Here is a 27,212-nt window from a genome sequence, read left to right as displayed (position 1 = left end):
ATCTTAATATACAGAACAAAACACTAGCAGAAATAGAAAGTATAAGGAAAAAAGAAGAAATATGGCAAATAACTTGCATTAAAAATTTTTAAAATGGAAAGTAATCATTGATTGATTTTATCCAAAGCATTAGGGGGCAGCTGACCAATCCCTTGTAGAGTACTTCAAACTGTCAAAGAAAGAACCTTACATCGAATGGAAGAGCTCGGACAAAGGGCAAAGAGGAAGAAATGGGAAAGAAAAACAGGAGAAAGGACAGGGTTGAACTCCACAATTCCGAATCAGTCAACACATTCAATCAGAAATAAGAATGGCACTGGGACTTCTGGAATCAATCATATTTTTCTTTTTTGTAACCTGCACATCCCATTTTTAAAAAACACAAGAAAAGCTTATGCCCAAATCAATTGATTTTGTGTTAAACAATGAAACTTCTTGAAATAGAAGACACATTCTGTGAAGCCAAAACGTATTCATCACTTTACAGAGAAATATAATTATTTTAGTAAGACAGAAGTAAATAGAAAATATGAACTAAAATCACACAGGTAACTCTTTGGAGAACCACATGGTAACAATCTGTAGAGCACACATGTCCTAAAAAATGTGGAGAACTAAGAGTGTGGTGGCACAGAGGGCAATTTCTGCCTTCTCAAACATCAGGATGGATGGACCATGAGTCAGTCAGGAAGGAGAGTACAATGGACAAAATCTCAGGATGTAATAAATAGTACCTTCATAACTATCATTGAAACAAAATAGGTCTTCCAAAAAAGGAATGAAGAACATTGTTTATTCTGGAGCATATATAAGTGACCATAGTTCAGAAATGCAGATTTAGTTTACCCCCCCCCCCATTCCATGTTACAATGTGAAAGCAGTTTCATAGTTTTAAAGATCAAAGGAAGCCAAAAATAAGGCAAATTTAAAATACATTGATGGGAACATCAGAGAGGCAAGTGCAGTGAGACGGAGGAAGCTTTTCTATCAGCCTAAGATGATATCTGATGGTGTTCTAAGCTTTTGGGTTGGTAGAGTCTGGTGGTTTGCTAAGTTAATAGATTTCAAAAGATTTTTACCTTTTAGTCACTGTTCTGACACAGAAGTGGGCAAGGAATGGCTTTTCAGGGGTCTAAAGTTAGCTTGAGATAAGGTAGTTAGGATGTGCACTGCTGTGGGATAATGCTCTTGTACACTGTAAAGATTTGTCACTCAAATTGGTTTAATAAAATGCTGACTGGACAGTAACAAGGTAGGAAGTATAGGCAAGGTGACCAGACTAGGAGAATGCTGGGAAGAGGAAGCACAGAGTCAGGAGTCACTGGCCAAATGCAGAGGAAATGAGAATGCCCACTGAGAAAAGGTACTAAGCCACCTGGTTAAATATAGATAAGAATCATAGGCTAATTTAAGTGTAAGAGCTAGTTAATAATAAGTCTGAGCTACTGGCCAAGCACTTATTAGTAATATTAAGCTTCTGAGTCAATTATTTAAGAAGCGGCTGCTCAGTATTTGGGAACAGGCATGTGGGAAAGAAACTTTCTCCTACAATGCACCTACAACTTTCCAAACTTCCCACATTACCAACATTCTGATCAGTAAATCATTCTCTACAGACACGACTTCTTCCAATGAGTTCTGACAACAGTAAGGAAAAAGGAAAATTATTAAGAAAATATGAGATCCACACATCTTCATTATATTTTAGGTCTTCACACTTGTTTGTCGTGTGCCGGGAAAATAAAATCACACTACAATGGCCCTTAGATTTGCTTTCAGGGTATCTCTCTTCTAGTAAAGTCCCAAAGGGCCATAGTGTGCTGACAGTTCCCAGTATTTTTTGTGCCAAATGTTAATTTTACAACCCATGCTGCACACACTATATGATTATGTGCACACGACTAAGAACACCCTAATGACACCCTTATTCTCAAATTGAGAGCCTATGTTCTTTTATTATTGCTTCATATATAGATACGTTCAACCCAGTGAACATATCTCTATCTCTATCTCTATCTCTATCTCTATCTCTATCTCTATCTATCTATATCTATCTATCTATATCTATCTATCTATATCTATATCTATATCTATATCTATATATATATATATATATATATATGGTTTTGTTATATGTATGTATATAGCTTCAAGAACAGCCCTTCACGTTGGACAACAAATTAAGTGGCTCATGTCTAAGAGATGTTAATTCCATCTCTCCCTGCAGCCATTAGATAGCTGAGTTCTATGTTCATGTGTGGGATTACTTTGAGTATTTTTTTTCTTCTGTGCTATGTCTATATTGTCATGTTCAAGTCTTGGCACTCCCATTCACAACAGCATGAAAGACAATAAAATACTTGGAGTAAGTCTAACTGAGGATGTGAAGACATCTGTAGTGGAAACTTTGAAGAAACAAGCTGAACAAGATATTAGACAATGGACTAGCATCTGTGTTCACTGCATTGCTAGAATTAATTTTGTGAAATGACCGTCCTACCTAAAGCAAAGAAGCTGCTAATGTTCATATTCTTAAACTCCATATATATTTAACATTTTCTCTTTACAAAAAAATCCATGTTTTGTTCTTTGTTTTTATACACATATTTGGTAAATATATAGTTTTCGTTAGCACACAGTTGCCATAAATGTCCAAATTTCTTTCTTATTACCAATAAAATGTTGCTCTCCTATATAGGGCTTTTAAAATTAACCATACTTTGCAATTTAGCTGTGATGTGACTTTGAATTGATTTAGTAGTGATAATTTTTTGTTTGTTTGTTTTGTTTTTTGAGACAGGGTTTCTCATGTAGCTTTGGTGCCTGTCCTGGATCTCACTCTGTAGACCAGGCTGGCTTCGAATTCACAGAGATCCGCCTGGCTCTGCCTTCCGAGTGCTGGGATTAAAGGCGTGTGCCACCACCGCCCGGCTAATAATTTTTAATTCTAACTTTGTCCTTACACTGCATTATAAAGACACTAAATATTGCTACTATGTCCATGCAACTGTGGTGTTCTTACTGTTCCTCCTCCAGACCTCTCCTCATCTATCTCCCCTTCTTCCTTGCCTCAGTTTCTTTTCTATAGATCATTTTAAATTTATATCTTGATTCTCATTGAGCTTGTGCTATTCTGAACTCTTCTTAAATTCAAGTACGCAGTGCATGTTTATACTCATGTTTGCAGTATAAGATTTAAGAAGTGACTAAAGAAGCAGTGAATGTTTCCCATTCTCTGAAATGAAATTACAACTTCACATGTCAGAATTCTTTCCTCTAATTTTGAAATGTGTTAAATTCCTATGCTAAATTTAAATGATGCAGTATATGTGGGAAAGTGCTTCAACTTTGAAAGCAATGTAATGGGAGCTAATGGGGAGGTTCCAGTGTTAACCAGAACTAAAACAGGAAGAAGAGTTGCTTAGGGAAGCAGCAGTGGTAACCTGAAGGAAACAGAAGAGGAGTGAGAAGTGTCTCTAATGTTCTGATTTTTAAAACATTTTCACTTTTAAAATTCTCTTATAAAATTTAGGATGGCATATATTATTTTTACAAACTTCCTAAATGTAGTAATACTTTAAAATATCTTTCAGAGTGAATTATAAACATATATAAATATGTAACTTAGGAAAACAGTTGAGTGATGTGTTAATACATTAGCAACACTTGTCTTACATACACTCTGTCTCCCCTCTCTCTCTCTGTCTCTGTCTCTCTGTCTCTGTCTCCTTGGTAAACATATAATTTTAATTAGCACACAGGTGCTATATATATAGTACATATATATGATATTTTATGTATATATATACATATATGCAATATGCATAAAATATCACATATATTTATATACATATATGATATGATATTTAAAATCTTAGTGCTTTCAGGTAGTTAAGGCTGGTATTAAAAAACATCTAGCTTTTTGGTTCCAGGGACCTTCCTTTAGCTTCTTCAACCTGGATAAACTAAATAGTATACACACAGATGGTGAAACCTTATGTTATCCTCATCTGAAAAGATTAGCTTCATTAAAATGAAAATTAGCTTCCACCTGCTAAATGTGGTTTGGCACCTACTAAGTGGCATTCCTAAGTAAAAACATCAAAAAGCCTTTTTTAAAGCCTGAAAAAATATTTTGAAGCATCAGGGTGTTCAACAAAGACTGAAAGATATTTTTGTTTTCAGTAAAAACAGCAAACGAATAAGCAAACAAACAAACAAACAAACAAAAATCCTCCTTTATTTATTGCTTTCATTTGTAAAAATGTTAGAACCAAGCTGTGAACAAAGGCTTATGAAAAGATGTGTGATTTCCTTAGGTAGAAGACCAAAGAGAGAAATTAAATGTCAATTATTGGCTTCTCAATGAGCCAATAAACAGAAATATCTTAAGAGCTGACAGTAAAGCAGTTATGATTTGGAAAGGTGAATGAAAAAGCAAAGATATTTGGAGCATTTGGGTAGAATGGCCACATGTACATAATAGCCAGAGCCAGCCACAGTGAGTCTCAGTTAATCTGCAATTTTGTAATTATTAGCTGCCATCTAGCTCATTCTCTAATAAAAACCTGTCTGTGTTTACTATCACCTACAATCAGATGCTCCCTGAGACTAGAAACTATAGGCCAAATCATCTTTGTTCTAAAAAATAAACACACTGGGGATCTGCAGGAGGACAGAAATGTGTGTGAACTAAAGTCATTTTTTTTTATTTAGAACTTGAATTTCCTTTATAGTTTCAGAGATAATTTTCCTACTTTTTCTCAAAGGCAGATGCATGAAGTCCGCTAGCTCAAGGAAACCTCTCTCAGCCACTTTCTCCTGATGATTTTCACAAGTTTTAGTCAATGTAATCAACTGTGCTTTGTGCTTTTCAGATTCTGGGAGGCTAAAGTCTTTCCAGAAAAAAATTATAACTAGAAAGATGGGTACAGGACACCAAACACTGTGGCTACTGTGTGTCAGCAGTAACTTCAGATGTAATGGAGCATTAGCACATTATGAATATAACATCAACATCAGTTGCCAAGAAAATGAAGAGAAATTTGGAGTGCATGTTAAAAATTATTTTCCATACATTGAACATTAATACAAACGATGTAGTATTCATACAGTAAATGTCAGGGACCTAGCCGGGCGGTGGTGGCGCACGCCTTTAATCCCAGCACTCGGGAGGCAGAGCCAGGCGGATCTCTGTGAGTTTGAGGCCAGCTTGGGCTACCAAGTGAGGTCCAGGAAGGGGGCAAAGCTACACAGAGAAACCCTGTCTCGAAAAACCAAAAAAAAAAAAAAAAATGTCAGGGACCTAAAAAAATACATATTCACTTCCTGATGATTTTCATTGACACTGATTTTTCTCACTTTTGAGTAAGTAATTTTTTTTACATATATATATATATATATATATATATATATATATATATATTATTAAGAAAATTTCTATTCACTTTACATACCAACCACAGATTCCCCCCTTTTCCCTCTTCCCACCCCCCAGTCTTCCCCCCAGCCCACACCCCATACCCACATTTTCCAAATCAAGGTCTCCCATGGGGAGTCAGCACAGCATGGCACACTTAGCTGAGGCAGGTCCAAGCCCCTTCTCCCTGCACCAAGACTGTTCAAGGTGAAACACCCTAGGCACTGGGCTCCAAAAAGCCTGCCCATGCACCAGGGACAGATCCCGATCCCCTTGCCTGGGCCCCCCCCCAAACAGTTCAAGTTAAACAACTGTCTCCTGTATCCAGAAGTCCTAGTCTAGTCCTATGGGGAGGAAGCTCCACAGCTATGATCCACAGTTCATGCATTTCCACTAGTTTGGCTGGTCATCTCTGCATGTTTTCCCATCATGATCTCCATGTTCCCTGCCCACAGAATCCCTCCTCTCTCTCATTGATTGGATTCCCAGAGCTTAGCCTGGTGCCCGGTTGTGGATCTCTGCATCTGCTTCCATCAGTCACTGGATGAAGGCTATATGATGACAGTTAGGGTATTCAATAGACTGGTCACCAGAGTAGACCAGGTCAGGCACCCACTCGACCATTGGCAGTAGCTCAAGATGGCGTCATCTTTGTGGATTCCTGAGAACTTCCCCGGCACCCTGCCTCTTCCTATTCCTATGATGTCTTCATTTATCATGGTATTTCTTTCCTTGGTCTCCCACTCTGACCCTGTTCCAGCTCAACCCTCCCATTTCCTTGTGTTCTCGTCCCCCATTCTTTGCCCTCCATTACACCCCCACACATACTCCCGGTTTGCTCATGTAGGTCTCATCTATTTCTCCTTCACTGGGCTATCTAAGTGTCCCTTTTAGGGTCCTCCTTGTTAGCTAGATTCTCTGGAGCTGTGGGTTGTAGTCTGGATATCCTTTGCCTTATATCTAGTATCCATTTATGAGTGAGTACATACTATGTTTTAAGTTAGCTGAAAATCTCTTTTAATTCTTTAGCCATAATGTTGGCTTCTAGATACATCCACCCCTAGCTGGGGAGCTATTGGCAATTCTTTGCTGCTGGGAGGCCACTGGTCAATTTTCTTTTATAGCTCTTCTTAAATCAACATGCTCCAGTAGAAAAACACACACCCCACAATATTTGAGCAGGACAAATTGGCCTCAGTGGCCAATTTGTGTTGGGTAGAGAAAGAAAGTGGATCTGGGAAGAGTTGGTAAGGAAGGTTGAATATGATTGAAGCATTATGAAATTCTTGAAGAACTAATAAAAGTAAATAAAGAGAATCACAAAACTATGTAGGTATCATTTCATATGCCATTCAATTGAGAAATAAAGTTTGTTCAAACCTTCTCAGAGATACAAAAATGTAACCTAATGTTCTTTGCCACAACTTGTCCACTTGGAAGAAATTTCTGGGGGTGGTTAACAACCATTTCATACAGCTACTTTCTGAATTAATATAGAATTTTATCAAATATATGCACTTTGCAAATACCATACTTATATGCTTTGAAAGTGGTAGCAATAACCAGTTTAAAAGACAGGCTAACCCAATTCAGATTCCAAGGGACTCAGGGACCTGTATCTCATTAAGTCTGTCTCATAATATATTCACTTCACTTTATTTCTCCAAAATTTTCAATATTCTTAAACTCATGGCTGAACAGTTTGATCATGTCAGTCCTAATTATCTCTGTCTACTAACTATAGCTGAGTAAAATTAATCACCTTCAATCTTTTCATTCTGTAGTATTATTTCATCCCATCTATTGTATGAGATATCTCTTTCTTATTCCTTTATTTCTTCATAATGTAGCTGAGAATATATCTTTTAGGTTTAATTTTTGCTAATAGAAATTAATGATGCATTATAAGTAGGATTTCCTTTCCCAGGGTTGGTAACCAGGTACACAGAGTTCATATAAACCTAATGTGTTCACTGTATGGACACAGGGAAATGGGAATCTATCCCAAATACTTTTGCAGTTTAAAAAACTGAAGTAAGAAGCAGAGTTTTTATCTATATGCTCTCTCAGGGATAATTATGATTTTGTTCAGCTAGGAACACATTCTAAAATGAATAGACTCTACATTGTGTACTCTTGCTGCCTGACACCATGGGGCTGATGTTTAAATACTTTTCACACTTTTGGCATATGTGAAAAACATTTGCTATTTGCTATTTGTGTGTTTGGTTCAATTTTTAATATTGTATCTCTGCCTCATCCCCAATATAAGCACATTTATACACATATTTTAATTTAAAATAGTGCTTAGTTTTAGTAAGTTCACATAATAATAATGCAGAAAACTTAAGGTTGAATAGTTATTAGTAGCTTTCTTTATATTTTAAATTTCTCTTGAAATAATTAGATGAATAGGCACTTGGTAGTAAAATTAGTGATATCACTGTTACAGCTCAAAAACATAAAAGAATCATACTGCTAAAACATACATTTTGTCACGCCTATGTAACAAAACTGCTTGGACCTTGTGTTCACAAGATGGGAAATCACACAGCCTAACTCTGGCACTTGACATCTTAGTAACCTTAATCAAACTCTATGATCTGGCTCTAAGGATACCTGGCCCAGCACACTGCAAAACACCAGGATCCCATTTGTATGTTTCATAATTATCAAATACATTATTATTTTTTCATGTGAGTTAATTTGTTCTGGTAATATTCTTATCCAGTTAGCTATCAATAAATGCTGCACTGTACATATGCAAATTTGTACAAATCCCTACAAATTTTTGCTATTACTAATTTTTTTTATTGTCATTTGCCTTAGGAAGAATGAGGCAAACTTTGCTATCATGAAGGAGAGAAAAGTCTATTTGAATAACAGGTTTGAATGCCCCACCCCACCCCCAAAAGCAAGCAACAATCAACTCCAAATCAAGAAGAGTTTTACCTGAATGAAAAACTGTGATTAAATGTGCAAAGGTCTATCTATGCAACATGTTTTCTCCTTAAGGTGGATCTAGTCTTCTGACTATTTAGCATGAGAATGAAAACTACAAAAGAATAAAAAGTAAAATATTATGTATGTACTTAAAAAGCAGAAGAACAAGTAGCTAATTCATTGCTGCAAGATCTACTTCAGTTTCTTCAAATCGGGGCATATCTTATATGTAGCTTGTACATAGCTTTCAAACAGCAAACGTGCTGGTTTTAAACAAATTAATTTTAAGGAAATAAAGGTTTAACTATCTGCTTCATGAAGCTACATTTGGCTGTTTCAGACTAGGGAAAGCTAAGTATTAGAATATAAAAGGGTTACATATTTCAAAATCCCACAAGAACTTAAGACCTAGAGAGATACCAGTCAAATAGTTAGGCATATACACTCAGAGGCAGAGTAGGGGATTATGGTTTCCAGGTCAGCCTGAGCTAAAGAGTGAAACTTTGTCTCAAGAAATTCATTAGCTACTTTTTTTTTAATTAAAAAAGAAAACAAAGAAAGTAAATGTGAATGATGCCAGTGTTAAGTATAGAGGAACTCATTTTATCTTCTGTTTAGTGGGACATGCATGAAAGGTAAGCAAAATAGTTGATGTCTGCCTTTAGAAGTTATTAGCAACAGCTCAGCAGCCCAGAGGTAAAGGATGCATAAGACTGCATCCAGATCTTCTGAGTGGCAGGTCTTGAGACTGGAGCAGATAGAACACCCTGTCATTAATATAAAGGTTTTTTTAAGGGAAAGAAGAACTGGTTAATATGGAGGACAGCAGAATGTCACGCTTTCTTTGTTTTGTGCAATCCATTGATAACTGATCCCAAAGCACTAAATCAGTGATGATGATGTAACCTAGAATAGACAACTGATAGAAACACACCTGATTTCATGGACTCTTTAGGACATGGACGTTGCTTTTCAAGAAACATCAGAAGAGTTTTGGACATCTTGTTGAAGAGGCGTTGTTAGGTTCTTGAACCATTTTATTCAACCACAGAAAAACAGTGACATCAGTCTTGAAAAATGTATTCATTGTGGACACAAACACTGTCTGCACAGTTATCAATGCAACCTGATGTAAATCTTTATCAAAGATAATCAAGTCAGAAGACTGTATATACGGCTTCATATGATATGCCTTACATCACAGAAGAACAGCCAGGGAGGTCTGCATTGCACACCCCAGATCTACAGAGGTATTATTTTCAGAGTTCCCAAAGAAACATGAAGTACCTGTTCTTCTGATGACAAATGAAAGTGGATGAACACCAGACAGAGAATTAGATGATATAAAACATGGTCCTGTTTTCTAGACATGGATATATAAAAGAATGGTCTGAGTATGGAGATGCTGACCAACCATCACTGAGTTTAATGCTTGCCTAAACACTCATTAATATATATTTGTATGGATCTATGAAAATTCATGATCTAAACTCAGAATAAACTCTGTTAAGTATTTGTAAATTTAACAAATATCATTTTTTTCAAAAATATTTATACTTTCTACAATATACTCATTGCAAAGCATCAGGGTTAATAAGTTATCTTTCTGTTTATATTCAAGCTTGAAAATATTCTAAAAACTTAGATTCTAAAATAGGATGAACTGATGGAGAGCCCATCCATATAAAAATATTTTCATTCAGCCGGGCGGTGGTGGCGCATGCCTTTATTCCCAGCACTCGGGAGGCAGAGCCAGGTGGATCTCTGTGAGTTCGAGGCCAGCCTGGGCTACCAAGTGAGTTCCAGGACAGGCGCAAAGCTACACAGAGAAACCCTGTCTCGAAAAACCAATATATATATATATTCATTCATGTTTATATGATTATTATATAAAATTTATGAAAAATTTAAATCCATATTTGGAAAAAATACATCTGATGTATTCTAACTCACATTTCCAAAAGGTGTTTTATCTAATAAGATGATATGAGGAAATGTTAGAAATTTTAAACATCTATTGAAGAAAATATACAATAATTAATAATCACCTATCTTTTATCCCTAATTGAAATGTAGGCTGTTGAGATCAAATGCCTTCTTCCCTCAACAATAATAACTACTTCCCACATACATTCATACTTATAGAAACACAGACAAAATCTTATACTAAAACACAGATACAGACACACATAATACTCAAATACATATACACACATACACTTTCACAGAGAGAGACACACACACACAGACACACAGACACACACACACACCAGAAGCATAAAGAAATCCATCAAAGGGGGTCGGATTTTAGTCATATAAGACTCAAAGCTTTGAAATATTTCTGTCAGTGGACATTAAAAATGGAAATCTAGCTAAGACTGTGTTCTCTGAAAGAATCTTGATATGAGACATAGTGTAAAGTGAAGGAGTTGATAGATAAGCATAAAATACATGGACATAAAAGTATTTCACAGATTTCATATATAAATACAGCAAAGAGAAAACAAATAAAACCAAAATAATGAAAATACCTTAATATACAAGTTATCACAGCACTAATTTAAGCAGCAAAGGAAAAAGAACGAGGGAAAATACTTATATTGTCACCAGGGATTAGTCCTTAGATACCGTAAACCAGTTTTATGTGATAAAGAAACAAACTAAGCTGATGCTGATGGGAGGGAGAGTAAGGCAGGACAGTTTGAAGAGTGTGCAGTCAAAGCAGGAAATGAAAGCCCAACTTAGAGAAGAAAACACAGGACTAGAGCTGCTGAAGCTGCAGAAATGGAAATCCACGTTCATTATCTAACCCACTTCAAGTCATATATATGTAGATGAATAAAGGACATTCTATGCAAAATGTATCTTTTAAAAAATATTTTATTTTTGATATATAATTACATCATTTCTCCCTTCCTTCCGTTTCCTGCCTCCAAGCCCTCCCACATACCATCTTCACTCTCTTTCGAATCCACGGCCCTTTTCTTCCCAGTAATTGTAATCTTTTAATTTGCAAGTAAATGTTTCTGATGTTTCAGTCAGATGTTGATTGTTTTCAGCTGTTACTGATTACTATCACTGTTATGATTCAACACAATATTCTTGGGCAACTGTATGGGGAGGATGCTGCATCCCTGGGCTGTAATTATGTACAATTTCAGGGCTCAGGGTCTGTATAAGTGTTCTTTATTTCCTAGAGTGGGAGAAAGACAACAAGAAAAACAGGACTAAGAACAGCACTAACCAAATACCTCCTCCCACACAGTCTCTCTCCATTGCAATCTCTTACTGTTTTTACTGTTGGATAGAAAGCTGGATTTTCAATTTCAGCTACCTAGATGTGTTTTTTCAAGATGCAAAGTTAGATGATGCACAGCAGGCACCATTACTGACATTTTGAGTATGTTTCTTTTCCTACTTATCTCAAAACACTGAGAATTTAAGAAACATAAAGATGCCATCAAGGGCTCCAGCTTTCTTTTGGAGCATTAGAGCAGATATACCATATGAAATGTACCATCAATCTCAGGTTGAGAAGGAGCTGTGCCATGAGATCATTGCATGCTGAAAATCCAGAATCAGCATTTTCCTATGCAAATGATATTTTCATATAATACTTATTCCATATTTCTTCAGTATGGTATCATAGTCTCTTACAGAGTTAGTCACATTGAATCAATGTAAAATAAATCTTCCTGAAGTCTATTAATTTCAAGATACTTTGAAGTAAAGAAGATGCCCACTTCTTATTCAGATAAAGAAATCCCACAGACCAATCTGCAGCTTAGCATCCTGTAGTAGTATTGCCTTTCTATTGTTTTAACCTGTGTTTGAGAAACTTCTAGAAGATTTCAAAGGGAGTCTTTATTTGGGGTTTTACCAACTAAGTTGGAAGATCTACTCAAATATAGGCTATCCTACCAGAAATATAATTAACCATCCATGAAGACACCTAGAATTTGCCTTCCTTGGTCTTCATTTGTGTATAGTCCTCATAAGTTTTGTTTACCTGTGACCCTTGCCAACTCAGGTACCAAAAATCACCTTTTAACTAGGAACACTATGGACCCTATAAATAGGCATAAAATACATCTATGTATTTGCTAGCTCACCGAGTCGAACTAGAAAGAGAATATTGTGTCAAGAGAAAGTTCCTAAATATATGATCAGCTTCAAGATTACATCTCTACATGCTCAACCCCATGAGATGTGAAAAAGCAAGTACTTTCACTAAATTGAATTCATATGAAATAAAAATAAGTCATAGGTAGAGCTAAGAACACAAGGACTAATTAGTAGATGAGGGATTTCTATAAAAGATCTATGCTTTCATAGCTCAAAGGTCAAATTAATACTATGCTCATTATATGGTGCTCTTTATAAACTCTCTATCATCTCAAAGCTGCTAAACTTGATCTGGAAGTTCCAGCTTGACTGACTTTATTACAATATTCTGAAGTCTCTTCTCTCTAGTGTCCAACTCTGCTTTAGTCAACAGAGTTACACTTTTCTAATTCTGACTTTGTTTAAAAATCCAGTTTTCCTCTATGTCTTCCAAAACGTTATTGATTAAAATCAGCATGTAGTCTTCAGTGTTTCAAGATGTCTTCTTTGAACAGTCTATATAATGTTGTCCCTTAGTATCCATAATTCCTGCTTTATTTCTCTCATATGCAGTAATTAATAAAAAGAGATTAGCTTTTAGGACTCTAGAGGTAGAATGAGATTCATTTATATATCTTTTTCTAGCAATTGAGGTTATACTAGCTGGAGGATAAACGTCTGTGCAGGCTACAGAAGGCATCCCTCTGCCTTGTTTTGAGAAATTTTAAACCTAGTTGTATCAATTCCTCCAGCTGTGACTTGGGTATATTGCTAAGACTCTCTGCATCTGGAAATCACTCCTTTGTCAGAGAAAATCACAGTGCTTTATCTAAAAAGAATATATGCATAGGTAATGAGAGAAAAACCACACAAAGCCTTTTATAAAACTGGCATAAATTAAAAACTAACCACTAGTACTAGTGTATATAATCGAAAACATTTGCTATTACAATATTGGCAGTAAAAATGTTCTATAAGAGTTTGTGAATTTTCCTTCCTATACACTTAACATGTTCTATTACAATATGACTAAAAACAACAACAGCAACAATTTATGGGCACTTAGATTTTTGGTGGTTGACATGGGAAGAATCCTACTTTGTGACTGATGTATTTATCCTGTGTACTTAGCAAATTGATGATGTATAGCAACCTAAGCTATGATTCAGTAATCACTATTCTTACATGCAATTTTTCCAGTTTTAGAATCCTTCAAAAATATTTGTGGTACTGTGGAGCACTGTCATGTGCATAAAAAAAAAATACCACAAAGCAATCTATAGCTTAGCACCCCTCAATGGTAATTGCCTTTCTGTTGCTAGGTTTCAACCTGTATTTGAGGGACCTCTAGAAGATTTCTAAATGACTCTCTTTGAGGCTTCACCAGAGTCTATTCACTAAGGAAGAAGATCTGACCAAGGAGAAAAGTTGGGGATCAGATGGAAAAAATAGGTATGGAATAAGTATTCTAGCATAATTCTATTGCTCACTTGTTCCTGGTGGTCTGACGTAAACAGCTTGTCCTTCAAATTTTGCCTAAACCATTGGAAAGATAACACTACTCAGAAGTAAATGGAAAATTGAGTGGATCCACTCTGAGGAACTTCCAGAAATCCCAAACTGTATTGTAACCTGACACCAGATCTATTATGCCCCCTAACATTACTACCCCACGACTGCCTTATTTGCTTAGCTTTTATTTGCATGTCAGAGAAAACATCACTGGACAGTGACCACACAGTGGCTCACACTAACATCATAGAACTGCAGCTGGCTAATCTGGCTTGCCTCCTCTTACTTGCCATGAAGTATATGCCAAGAAAGCACACACAAGGAATCTCCTTCACTGAACACATTATGTTTCAAAATGGAGAGCCCCTGCAGCACATTGCTTGGTTATGTAGATGGTTCCCAGGTCTCCGGAGTTCTAAGATTATGTATTCTCTTTCTATTCTGTTCTAAATGTTGAATCAATTCACCATTCCCCAACCCCATCCGTGCTGACTTATGGATCCTCTACTACAGTCAGTTATTCCCAATCACTTTTATCTGAGAATAAGACTGGCAGAAGACTCCACACTGAATCATCTAACTCTGGGACACCAAATCAATCTATACTCCTTAAATAGCTTCTCTAGAGTAATTGTCACAGCAAGGGAACTCTTCCTAGCATACCCTTTATCTCTGCAGGAGTCTGGATGGACTCCTCCAAACATAACGTGTGACTTTCACTCTTCTCACGGCAGTTTGGTGAAATAATCATTTCTCACACATGTCTGGTCCTTGCCACGGTCTCCAGGAGTCTTATGGCAGCTGTGGAACCTCATTTAGAATTCCATTGTTTCCTCCATTTTGTGGCTGGTGTTATTAGGCCAGGATTTACTCTAGCTTTGACCAACCAATAATACGTATGTAGCAAAAATATCTCAGGGCCTTCTCAAACATAAAATAAGACAAACCAATTTGATAAAGCATAAGTATGTCTCTTGAAAAGAGAGAACCTGGTTCAAAACATTCAACTGACACTTTGTTTAAACCTGATATTCATCCACCAATGATAAACTCAGATTCTGTATTAGCCATGATAGTTAAGCAGTAAGCATGCATAGATTTATACATATATAGGGAAATCTCTAAAAAAAAAAAAAAAAAAAAACAGTACATGCAGTAATGCAATCCCTGTGGCCAGGCATTTTCTTTATTTATTTGCTTAATTGTTTTGAATTTTGGGAAACAAGATCTCACTGTGTAGTCAAGCTATCTGGGACTCAATATGTAATAAAAAACTGGCAGAGACATCTCTGTAGGATAGTCTGGCCTTAAACCTGTAGCAATCCTCCTGCATCTGTCTCTGAGGTCCTAGGATTGCAGGCCAATGTGACTAGCATACCCTTTATCTCTGTACTTTTATTTTCTATACTTTACTGCTAAAAGTTAAAAGTAAATACCTAAAACTGAATGTGATGGCATATAAAAATAACATTCAGAACAAAAATAACACTGCAAAGGACTATATAAAATTAAGTCATACTTATAGGAGAAGAAAGAATTAATTACAAAATAGTCCCGCCCTTCGAAATTCTATTATTTTTAATGTGAAGATCTTCACCAAATTGTGTCGTGCTTGACAGAGGTCATGCTCTCCTTTCTGTAATGCATTTGTGCCACCAAAGCAAGCACTTCTTTAGGACTCTTTGCTTTCTCCAGCTACCTTTACCCAGTGCCAGGTCCGATATAAAACAGAATTGGGCAACAATCTCCTTTAGGATAGGGTTGGACATGAGACTGTATAAACAAACTAGAAAGCAAAGCTTTTAACTTCACTCAGATTGCCCCTTGTGTCGAGGAATGTGCATTTTGAATACAGAGTTGCCGTGTCTTCCAGAAGAGTTAGAGTAATTCAACTGGGTCAGCTATTCATGTTGCCATTGAACTAATTCTGCAATATCTTTCCAGGCTATAGAGTAGGTGCAAAAGAAGGTGCAAAAATGGGAGAATGATTTGTAACTTTTATGATACACATACATTTCCCATCATAATGCTTTGAATGTTCAGCCATAATGCAGTAATTATGAGATAAGGTGTTTGTATCTCTTCTTCTGATAATTGGTCTGAATTGCTTTTCTTTTTCCATAAATTTTAATAATATAACAGAATTTTCTTTAAAAAAAGAAGATTCTGAAGGGGCATGAATGAAAGACTAAAAAGGACCTTTACAAATCTGAGTTAATTAATGTTCACATTTTGTGTACTTCATAACAGTGAATGTACTAATTCTGTTTATTCAGTGTATGATTGTTAACAAATACAGTCATTTCTTGCTTACTCAAGAGTTTTATGATTTAAGTGATTCCTCTGCGGCACTGAAGTTATGCTTACTACTCCTGTCAGAATATAAAGCATTGAGACCTTAGACAATTAAATACAAACAGAAATAATTAAATGAGGGTCTTCAAATTTGGAGAAATTTTGCAATGGAGAAAACTGACAATTTTCTAAAGTTTATAGCGTTGGAAGGGGTCAGCACTAAAGAAGGAATTTTGAACATAGGTAGAAAGTGAAATACTATAAAGGTTTTAGTACAAAGAAAGAAATTCAGAGTGACAGGAGATATTTGTTGGACAAAGTGTTTGCTTTAGAATAGGGTTTGGATCCAGAGATACCATGTATTACTGAAGACTGAATCTAAGGCCGAGGCATGCTAGGCAGGTGATTTACCACTGAGCCATACTGCTATCCCCTCATAGAACCCAAGTAAAAGCCAAATGGTATGGATGCTGTCTGGCACTCCAGGACTCAATAGGCAATAGCAAGGGATTCTGGGCCAGGCTCATTAGCTAGACTAGCTGAAGCTGACTAGTTCTGGGTTTAGTGAGAGACCCTGACTTAAATAAAGTGGTGAGCAACTGAGGAAGCCACAGGCTATTGGCGAAATTATTAAGGCAAATCCACGTAGTTAAAAGGGAGGTTTATTTTGTGGGGTAACTCACAAATGAAGGGATAGGTAACAGGGTCTGGGAAAGGTGTAGCCTAGTCCAGTGGTGTTCTCTGGAGAACTCTACTGGGTCTACCTCCAGGGTCCAGGGTCCAGGAACCAAAAGAGCCGGCACATCCGGATCTCGGGTCTTCAGGGTCCTCTCTCAGCCTGCCTTGTAGGCATGACAGTTACAGTTACCAAATCCTCAATGGGGGTTGGAACTTCCAGATCAAAGCTAGAATGACTACTCACTACAACAGGCAGCTAACCTCCAGGTTCCCCAGGCAAAAGCATACATGTGCCTGCACATCAACATCCACCTGTGCCTACATGCATGCAAACTTCCATGCACATGCACACACACCACACCTACATACATACAAAACCAAAGGACATACATACAAAACCAAACCAACCAGCCAGCCAGCCAACCAACCAAGCAACCAAACAAAAAGAACAAGAAAGCTGGGAAAGACACATTTCCTTCTAAGTGCCTGTTTTCTTATCCATGTCACTGCATGGCAGAGGAGCAGAGAGACAGAGTCAACTGTTACTCTCATGCCCTCAGGGCTGGCTCACTTGTGTCCCAACAACAGGGTCAGCTCTAGTGTGCTGCCAAAACAGGAAGCAGAGGCTGCTTTCTCCTGTGCTGATTTCTTGAGAATGAACTTTATCAACAGTTTTTGGTATAAATGATCCCTACTGAAAAGGGAAATGTCAAATTTATTGAATAACTTCACAGTAAGTATATAAGCTTAAAAACTGTTAACACATGCCAAACAAACCTAGGAAAATAAACTGTAATTGGTGACTATTTGGGATTGTCATAAATAGTGACATTTCTATCAAACAAACATTTTTTTTAAACAATCCTCCCTGTCTACCTGCCACTCTAGTTGCTTAACTGACAGAAACTGATAATGTACCCTAGTTTACATTGAGAAATTCATAACACAAACTGATTATTTTTAGGAAATCAAAGGAATGGATATAATTTGAACTAAATTAATCTCTGGAAAAACAAAAGAATACTCAAAGAGAAAATATATACCCATATAACAATAATAATAATCAAAATCTAATGGAAAATATTATGCTAGAATTTACAATGCTTCCAGTTGTATCTATGAACTATTCTGCAGGGTGGATTCATAAAATTTCATACTTTATATCTATCTGAATCTGCTATTTCACCTCAGTCAGATATTCCTTCCTATTGCTTCTCCAGTGTCTTCAATGGTCATAGTAAGTCTCTCCTTTATAACATGATCCTGCCCAATTGCAGGCACAGCAATCTCCAATTTTGAGTTAATTAATTTGTGTCACTTGTCACTTAGCACAGTAACCCCTATTTAAACAATTAAAATTGTAAAAGACATTCAAGTACTCCTTGAAAAGGTATCACATTCATTAGCTGTAACTAATTTAAATTTCTGCTTCAAATTTTCGGTGAACTTAGGACAGGTCAATGCCTCAGTCTTTTTCACATATGAAATAATACAATTGAGTCTATTTTATATCTGTATATTCATTAAAATAAAGCAAAATCTTATATACCATAAATGTACACTACATATTTATTAACTGAATAATCCATGTAACATATCTCAGTCTCAAGAAAGAAATTTTGCTATTAACTATACTTGGTTTACAGTACACTAATGCATTTTATAAGATAAATGGCAAGGCTTAGGCAACCTCTAAATTTCTTACTGCCTATTAACTTGGTTCCATAGCTTGCGTAGAGTAATGTAAAACTGGCTTATTAACTTGGCATCATGATCATGCCTCAGAGCAACATACTCCTATATCAATATTGATCATTAATGACTACATATACTCTAGATTGCATGACACTTTCTCCTAGTTCACACAACATCTGATCTCATCAGTATGATTTCTAACTCAAAAAGGGCGTTGGTAGAACCTGCACAGCCAGAGGAACTTTGAAAACTAAGAGCACAGCCTTAAAAAACACCACTGCAAGTGCTAACCTAGAGTTAACATCAGCAGCAAATGCCAGCACTGAGATGACAGAAACCATTTCCAAATCTGGAGCTCTGTTTGGTAATTGAGAAGAAAGTGAGGAAATATCTGTGGAGGTGACACAGGAAAAAAAAGGAAGTGGCTAAAAGGAGTTATACTCACTCTTTGAAATATGTCCAAGTATGTCATCTCCTTAACAATGTAGTAGATGTGTCATTTCAGCGTGCAAGCAAAATCTGTTTCATACTTTTTCATTGGAAAACCAGCTTCTAAGGAACATGTTCTGAGTGACCATTAAGGAAATTTGCAAAGTGCAATTCACTAAAGAATTTGTGGCATGAATATGCTCTTACAACTTTATGAAGTTAAAACCCTGGTCAACTGTCTAATGACACCTAAAGTACAGATCAAGTTGTCTCTTATCATTACATGCATGAGTCATTCATTAAGATCTAAAAGTCATGCCATTACAGCATTTTAGTATACGAGGATAAAATGATTAGTGGGAATGAAGCCAACAATGGCTTTTCAGGAATAGTCTTAGATATGAAAATTTACTTGTTGGAAGAATGAAGCCAAAAGCTCACACTGAAAAGCTTTCTTGGTACTCCACTAGTAAATAATTTACATTTTAGATTTTAGTGCATGCTTACATAAAGCAGGTAGGACAGAGCAGTCTAGGAAATGAGAACTGTCTGCATAAGGGCCAGCTGCTATATAAACCAGAGGTCATGCAAGTGCAGTGTGACAGGGATCTGGTGCTACGGAACTAGACGGAAGGCAGTGGTTGTTTACATTTCACTAGATTAATTTTTAAATAGGTTCTTCATCAACTTGATCAACAAATAATTATTCAGAATATACTATTTCCACTATCCACTCTTATTTAAGAATAACTCAAAACATAATATATACAACTATATTTACATTTACTGCTTGTGTACATATCCAAATCTATATGTACATATGTTGTATATTTTATATAAAGGTTAAAGAATTCACTTTCATTGTAAAATCTTTTCTCTAGAATCACAATTTGAAGCTTTCCTCTTAAAAATTACAATATATATTGAAACCAGAGGGCAACTCAAGGGACTATGACACCTAAGATACAGGTAAAGTAGATATGTACATCGTACTCATCTGCCCCAAAGGGAGAGAGAGATATAAATGGTGAGTAGAATACTCGGATTCTCATATTAAACTTATTCAGCTATGAACTGACACAATCAAGCATACCGTCTCTGCCTCAGTAAGCACAGGAATAGGATTTGGAAAAGCTACAGTGAGCCAGACAATGATACTCTAAAAAACTAGGTCACTGGAAGCTGAATCTTTACATTTCAAAGATATGTCTGTATAGATATTTGAAATGAAATAACTTGATTTTATATTTAGATTATAATGTTGTAAACGGTGATGCTTTGAAAGGTTAACTATTGAGATGTTAGGTAGTCTTGTATTTGGAAAAGCAGTACCCTATTAACAAAACCAAACAATTACAGTTTAACAAATCAAATGCATTATGGTTAAGCTTTTTTTCTATGACCCAAGGTACTAAAAATAAAAATTTCTTTCATGCCTGAAATTATGTCATTCTAGATCAACTAACAATGAACATATACATACTCACACTCCCCTGACAACAGTTCAGAGTCGAGCTAACTATACTTCTGCAAGTTTTCTTCCACAATGGAATATATTTAAGTGATTGTCTTTCATTTAGTTTAATAGGTAGCACCCCATTCTTCAAACAAATTATAAATGGAAAAAGTTTTTTCCATTTCTAAGACTTATCAATGTATTGTAAAAATTATCTCATTTCATGTCATATTTAAACATCCATATTTAAACCCAATTAAGTAAATACATTTTGAAGCTACTTTAATCTTTTAAAATTGTTGTTTGAGTGCTAGGCTGAATTGGTTCGCATGTGTGGTCTGGATGTTGAAGCTGGAGGGCTAGAATCTGTAAGCCAGTATTGGCTACACAGTAAGTTTAAGGCCAGTGTGGGCTACAAGACACCCTTTGTCAAACACACACACACACACACACACACACACATGCACACACACAAACACACAAACACATGAACATACACAATATATATATTTTCAAACACTATACTTAGAAAAGTATTTTGATTCTTTCCTATGTGTAAAGATTATACATAAATTGTGATATATTTCTTTATTTTCAATTAATAAGTGATCTTTTTTTTTTTTTTTTTTTTTTTTGGTTTTTCGAGACAGGGTTTCTCTGTGTAGCTTTGCGCCTTTCCTGGAACTCACTTGGTAGTCCAGGCTGGCCTCGAACTCACAGAGATCCGCCTGGCTCTGCCTCCCGAGTGCTGGGATTAAAGGCGTGCGCTACCACCGCCCGGCAATAAGTGATCTTATAATTGAAATCATTCTGTTATTTTAACAGGTGAAACAGATATGATTAGCACAACAATAGACTTAGGATACCTATCCATTTATAACTTTGTTTAAAAATATTTCAAGACTTCAATAGCTGTGTAGCTTTAAGTACCCTTTTCAAACCTTGTGTGTCAGTTTCATCATCTATAACAACAACAAAAAAATGCTCTGGTATGATGGGAATGTCATTCTGTATGCTGTGAAAATATGTTGCTCTGATTAGTTGATAAATAAAATGCTGATTGATAGAATAAGCAGACAAGGAGAATTCTGGGAAGAGGAAGACTGAGTCAGGAGATGCCAGGCCGCCATCCAGGGAGCAACATGCAATGGGACGTAGGTAAAGCCACAGAACACATGATAATACACAGATTAATAGTTATGGGCTAATGTAAGATATAAGAGCCTAGCTAGCAAAGGGCTTGAGCCATGGCGATGCAGTTATAATTAATATAAGCCTTTGTGTGTTTGCTTGGGGGATGGGAGTAGGAGAAATTTGTCCTGGCTACTGGCAGGCTGAGACACAGGAAAACTTCCAGCTACACCAGTATCTAAAAAAGATAATATTTATAAACATTTCAGAATAATAGCATATTTAGTATATGGAATCCCTGAGTTTCTAACATCTGGCACAGTTCTGTATACTAGCAAAGCATCAGGCAAATACTCAAGAGAACATTTCTATTTGTAATAGCTAAAAAATAAAACTCTTAGGCATATAGTAAACCAAGGAAGTAAAATATCTGCACACTAAAGCTGTGAAACTCTAACAAAAAAAATTGGAGATGAAAAGGAAGAAAGGGGTATCCCATATTCATGGTTTGAAGAATTAATGTTGCTCAAGTGCCAATATTATCCACAGTGATCTATAGATTCAATGGCAGCCTATAAAAATACTAGAGATATATTTTTGTGGGGGGGATAGAAAATAATGATCCCATGCTTGGTTTGGAACCAAAAAGACCACAACACGGCCAAAATAATCCTGAAAGTCTGGCTGGAGAGAGACAGCTCAGTGAGTAGTCTTAGATATGAAAACTCACTTGTTGGAATGCTTCTGTGCAAGCACGAGGACACGAGTTTGGGTCTCTGACACACATCTAACAGACCATGCATAGAACACATCTGTGATACCAGCAATGGTTTGTAGGTGCCAGAAAGATCCCTTAAGTTGAGTGGTCAGTTATCAAATCTGAATAGGTCCCCCTGGTCCAATATCTACTACTCTAACTTTCCATGTTATAAATCAGTTCAATTCCAGAGTACTCATATGAGTTCATTTAAATGAAAAAAATCATTTATAATTTTGTTTATAATTTTGTTCAGAAACAAAATAGAAAATCATGTTAAAGCAAATATGTTCAAAGGGTGAGTTTCTTTGATGATGGGTATTCTGAATGGGTTATTAAGTCTTAATATAGGATCAAAGGTTTTGGAAAGCCGAAGTTTCTCAAGTACATTAGGCAAGTGTCTTCACAAATAATAGAAAACAACTAACTGAAAATAGTAAGAGCAGCAAGTGCCTCTCAGAAGAGTGGTGCGTTTAGAAATGAAGACAGAGGATGAAAAGCTTTAACATCATTTGGGAGTGTGTATGGTCATGAAGTATTCTTTCTTTCACTCTATGTTTTATGGTGTCTCCTGTATCTGAACTGCCTCTCTTTGTGTCTCAGACATTCCTCTCTCCAGGGCTCTATTCACTCTCACATTGATTACAGCCACCTTTTAGTTGGGCTCAGTGTCCTATACCCACTTCAATAACACCTCTTCATTCTGCATGACAGAGGTCATCTTACCTGGGTCGGTACTTTAACTAAAAAAGAGAATGGGGTTACATTAAATTTTTGACCCTGATATATTATCTCACTGTGTTCTCTGTGTCTCTGTTTCTCTCTCCCCCTCCTCTCTCTCCCCCTCTTCTCTCTCCCCCTCCTCTCTCTCTCTCTCTCTCTCTCTCTCTCTCTCTCTCTCTCTCTCTCTCTCTCTCTCCTCCCCCCCCCCCCCCCCCGCTCTCTCATATTTTGAAGAAAAATATCATACAAGTTGATGGAAATGTAGCTCAGTTGTGGTTCATTTCCAGTATGAGCAAACCCCTGATTTGTGATTGGTAGCACTTTAGGGGGAAAAGGAAAGAAAGAGAGAAAGAGTAAACTTCAGATATAATCAAACCATCAATAATAGTAATTATCTCAATACAATTCATGTTATTAGTCCTGGATATCCTTCAATAAATTGTTATATTTACAGACATTTATTCACAGTATTTTGAAATTATCGTCTAACTAAGCCATGTCAATAACTCTGAAAATAATGGATCAATAAATCAATCATTCATAGACATGAATAATGTACAGGAGAATAAGCATGACAGGTGCTCAACAGACTGATTAGTGTAGCACAAAAATTATATTTGAAAGAATAAAATAGGGTTCACTTCAAGAACTACAGAATGATAAAACTCCCAGGATCAGGCACAAGACATCTCCCTTAGAATGGCTGATCAGTATAGTCTAAATGACTCCCAAAACAGTAAGTAAAGATGTTTGCTGTTGCCCTTGTTGACCTTGAAAGGTTGAAGGTAAGCCCTTATTGCTGAAGATACTACCTACTTAAGACATGCAACTCAGATAATTTGAGCTGGCTCTCTGAAAGCCTCCTTCTGCAGTTTGGCTTCCATGTTTCCAGAAATATAGTATGTGAGATGCCAGAGGAGGGAAGCAATTAATAGTCCTAACCGTCTGGGAAGCCCATGAACCACAACAATGACCAGTAGAGACACACTAAGAGGCACTACATGTTGGTGGTAACCAACACCTGTCTAGTTGGATTGAAGGTCCATTCCAAAGGAAGGAAATCATGCCTGGTATTAGAAACCAAGCCAACTTCCCAGGACTAGTGGTGCTAAGGATTGTAGAAGATAATATTCTACCACCTCTTTGCTAGACCAGCATAATTATACATTCTAAAATTTAACCTTATAGTCACAGATATCTGTAGCTATTACCTTCATTAAAGAAGGCTTTCTGTACTTTAAATGTAGATCATCACAGAACATCACAACTGGATACAATGGAGAGATCAACAGATCACAGGAAGCCCAGCAACAATGGATATATCTACATCGCAGTTCCTGTATCTATGGTTCAAGGAACATCAAAGTAAAGGAGATGTAAGAACTAGAATACTAGGAATTCTGCTGTGAAGAGTCTTTGATAGAAATGGCTAAGAAACAAGACCTAAATAATGGCAAAAATAATAGAAAAAGGGAAGGGTAAATCTCACTGAGTCTTAGTCCTGAACAAGGAGCTCCAGGCAACTGATGACTGCAGAGAGAGAGAGAGAGAGAGAGAGAGAGAGAGAGAGAGAGAGAGAGAGAGAGAGAGAGAGAGAGCCTCTACTAAGGAGAAGACTCTTTATTGGATGTCCATACAGGGTGGTCAGCCCCCAAAGTATATACACACAAAAAACAACAATAGGTCACATATGTTGTATAGATATACACATATACATAACAGTAATAATAATTGGGGACTTGTGAGGGGCTTGGAGTAGGAAAGGGGGGAAATGATGTAATTATATTTAAATTAATTTTTTTAAATAAAAAATAAAAAAGGAGTGCAAACTGGATATAACTAGAAAATCTGAATAAAAGCAGATTTTTTCTTTTATTAAAAATAGATTTTTCTGTACAATATATTCTGATTACAGTTTCCTCACCCTCTACACCTTCCAGATTTCCACACCTTCCCTCCTTTCTGGATCCACCCCCATTCTAACTCTTGATAGAAAACAAACAGGCATCTAAGGAATAATAGTAAAATAGAATATAACAAGATAAGGGGCTGGAGAGATGGTTTAGTGGTTAAGAATACTGGCTGCTTTTTCAGAGGACCCAGGTTCAATTCCCAGCATCCACATGGAAGCTAAGAACAACCTGTAACTCCAGTTCTAGGAGATGTGGCACCTTCGAAAAGAAATACAAAAAAAAATGCACATAAAATAAAAAGGCAATAAAATATAATATAACAAGATAAAACAAAAGTTGGAATATCTAAATAGGACAAAAGAAATTGAGGGAAAAGCACAAGAAACAGATACAGATATAGAGACACACTTGTCAGTTCACTCAGAAATCCCATAAAAACAAAAAACAGAAGCCATAATATATATGCATCTGAAAAGAATCATAAAACACAAAGAATATAATGATTACAGAAAAGGCAAATAGTTGTAACCTTTGATAAATCAAAGAGGCAATGAAAATCAGTAATATAAAAACAGCATGTAAGAAAGTAATTCTATTTTAGTTAAAACATATAAAAATAAATAAAAATTTGAAATGTATAAAGTATAATGGACTGAAGTATCACCTGACACCCTACTAACTTATACCAATTTTATAATTTATGTGGCAACCAAAAAATTAAATTAAATTAAATAATAATTTAAAAGGAGACTTTGCAAAGCATGTATGGGAGTTTTGCCTGCACGTACATCTGTGCACCATGTACATTCCTGGTGCCTGTGGAGGCACTGGAATCGGAGTTATAGATGGTTGTGAGCCTGTATGCACCTTCTGTGAATCAAACTCGGGACACCCCTGGGACAGCAAAAAGTGTTCCTAATCACTGAGCCATCTCTCAACCCTCAAAAGATTGTCTAAGATTTTCAAGCCCTGCTTATACTTCTCTTTGTGTCCTGTTTCCAATGGATATAATTTTTGAAATTGGCAATATTGATCACCTACTAAAATATTTGTGTTATGATTTATGTAAATATGCTAGATGATTTTTTTCACATTATAAGAAAGAATGGAAAAGGGAGTTTTGTATTATTTCCAGCCTCACTATTTGTCTTCTGGCCATCTGCTTTAATACCTACACTAAACAGAAGAACACGTCATCCAGGATTTTCAAATAAGGTCTCCATTTTTGGGAACTGCAAGTGGGCATTCAGTTGAAGATTTTTAAGGAGGAAACATGACATGAAATTTTGCCCTGCGAAGACTTCAACCACTGGTGCCACTCTCACCCTCAATGCCCCTAGCCTTGTTGCTGTTGCTGTCGGAGTGTATAGCTGTGAACTAACTATAGCACTAGACCAACAACTTCAACAATCTCAATAATACCAGTGTGAAGATAAACTATGACTCCTAACTGATACCTTGTTCTCCAAAGCTCTTTCCCTGCTTTAGGATATTTGAGGTTTCATATCATTGTGGTCTCTTGTGAAGTGAATGAAGATTATTAAATGTATGTCTTCTTGACTATTTTGTCTTCTCTGTCCAAAATTCCTTTCCATCCTCTCATTTCCTTCCAATATTTCCACTTGCTAAACTCTTCTCAGCAATCACGACTTACAAGATCAATAGTTCCCTGGACACCCTGTAATGCACAGATGCTCTCCAGTAGTATTGTTCTGCTTTATACATTATCTCATTTTAAAATCAATTAATCCTCTTAAAATTATGCTTTTCCACTTTTAGCTCCTCTACTAGACAGCACACCACTTAAGGTCAATGAACCTCACTTGTTAATCTTTGGTTCACTTGTCTCTGACCCATGCTATCAAATGCTATCTTGGCTTTTTAAGAAGTTCTGACATTCTTTAAACTCATCTGCAGTATCAGTTGAAATATTACATTCCCAGAAGAAAAGTCTTATATATATTCCCTGAAATCAGCCTAAAGGAAATGGCAAATGTTAATATATTTACATAAAAACCTTCTTGAACTGGGAAGATAACTCAGCAAGTATAGTGCTTGCCTCAAAAGCAGTAGGACTGGAGTCTGAATCCCCAGTACTTATGTAAAAGTCTAGCAGGCATCAAATGCTAGAACTCAGGAAGCAGAGATTGGGGATCC

At 36.4% G+C, this 27,212-nt stretch overlaps 1 protein-coding gene across 3 annotated transcripts in view; it reads right to left on the bottom strand.

Moving 5' to 3' along the window:
• Grid2 (glutamate ionotropic receptor delta type subunit 2) overlaps positions 1-27,212 on the bottom strand; it is a 1,427,031-nt gene that overhangs the window by 1,241,497 nt on the left and 158,322 nt on the right. The window lies entirely within an intron of this gene.

Source organism: Peromyscus californicus, unplaced genomic scaffold (genome assembly GCF_007827085.1).
Source record: "Peromyscus californicus insignis strain IS unplaced genomic scaffold, ASM782708v3 Scaffold_6__1_contigs__length_162567912, whole genome shotgun sequence".
Classification (NCBI taxonomy): domain Eukaryota; kingdom Metazoa; phylum Chordata; class Mammalia; order Rodentia; family Cricetidae; genus Peromyscus; species Peromyscus californicus.
Note: the sequence above shows the minus strand (reverse complement) of the source record. Positions and strands in the feature narration are given on the sequence as shown.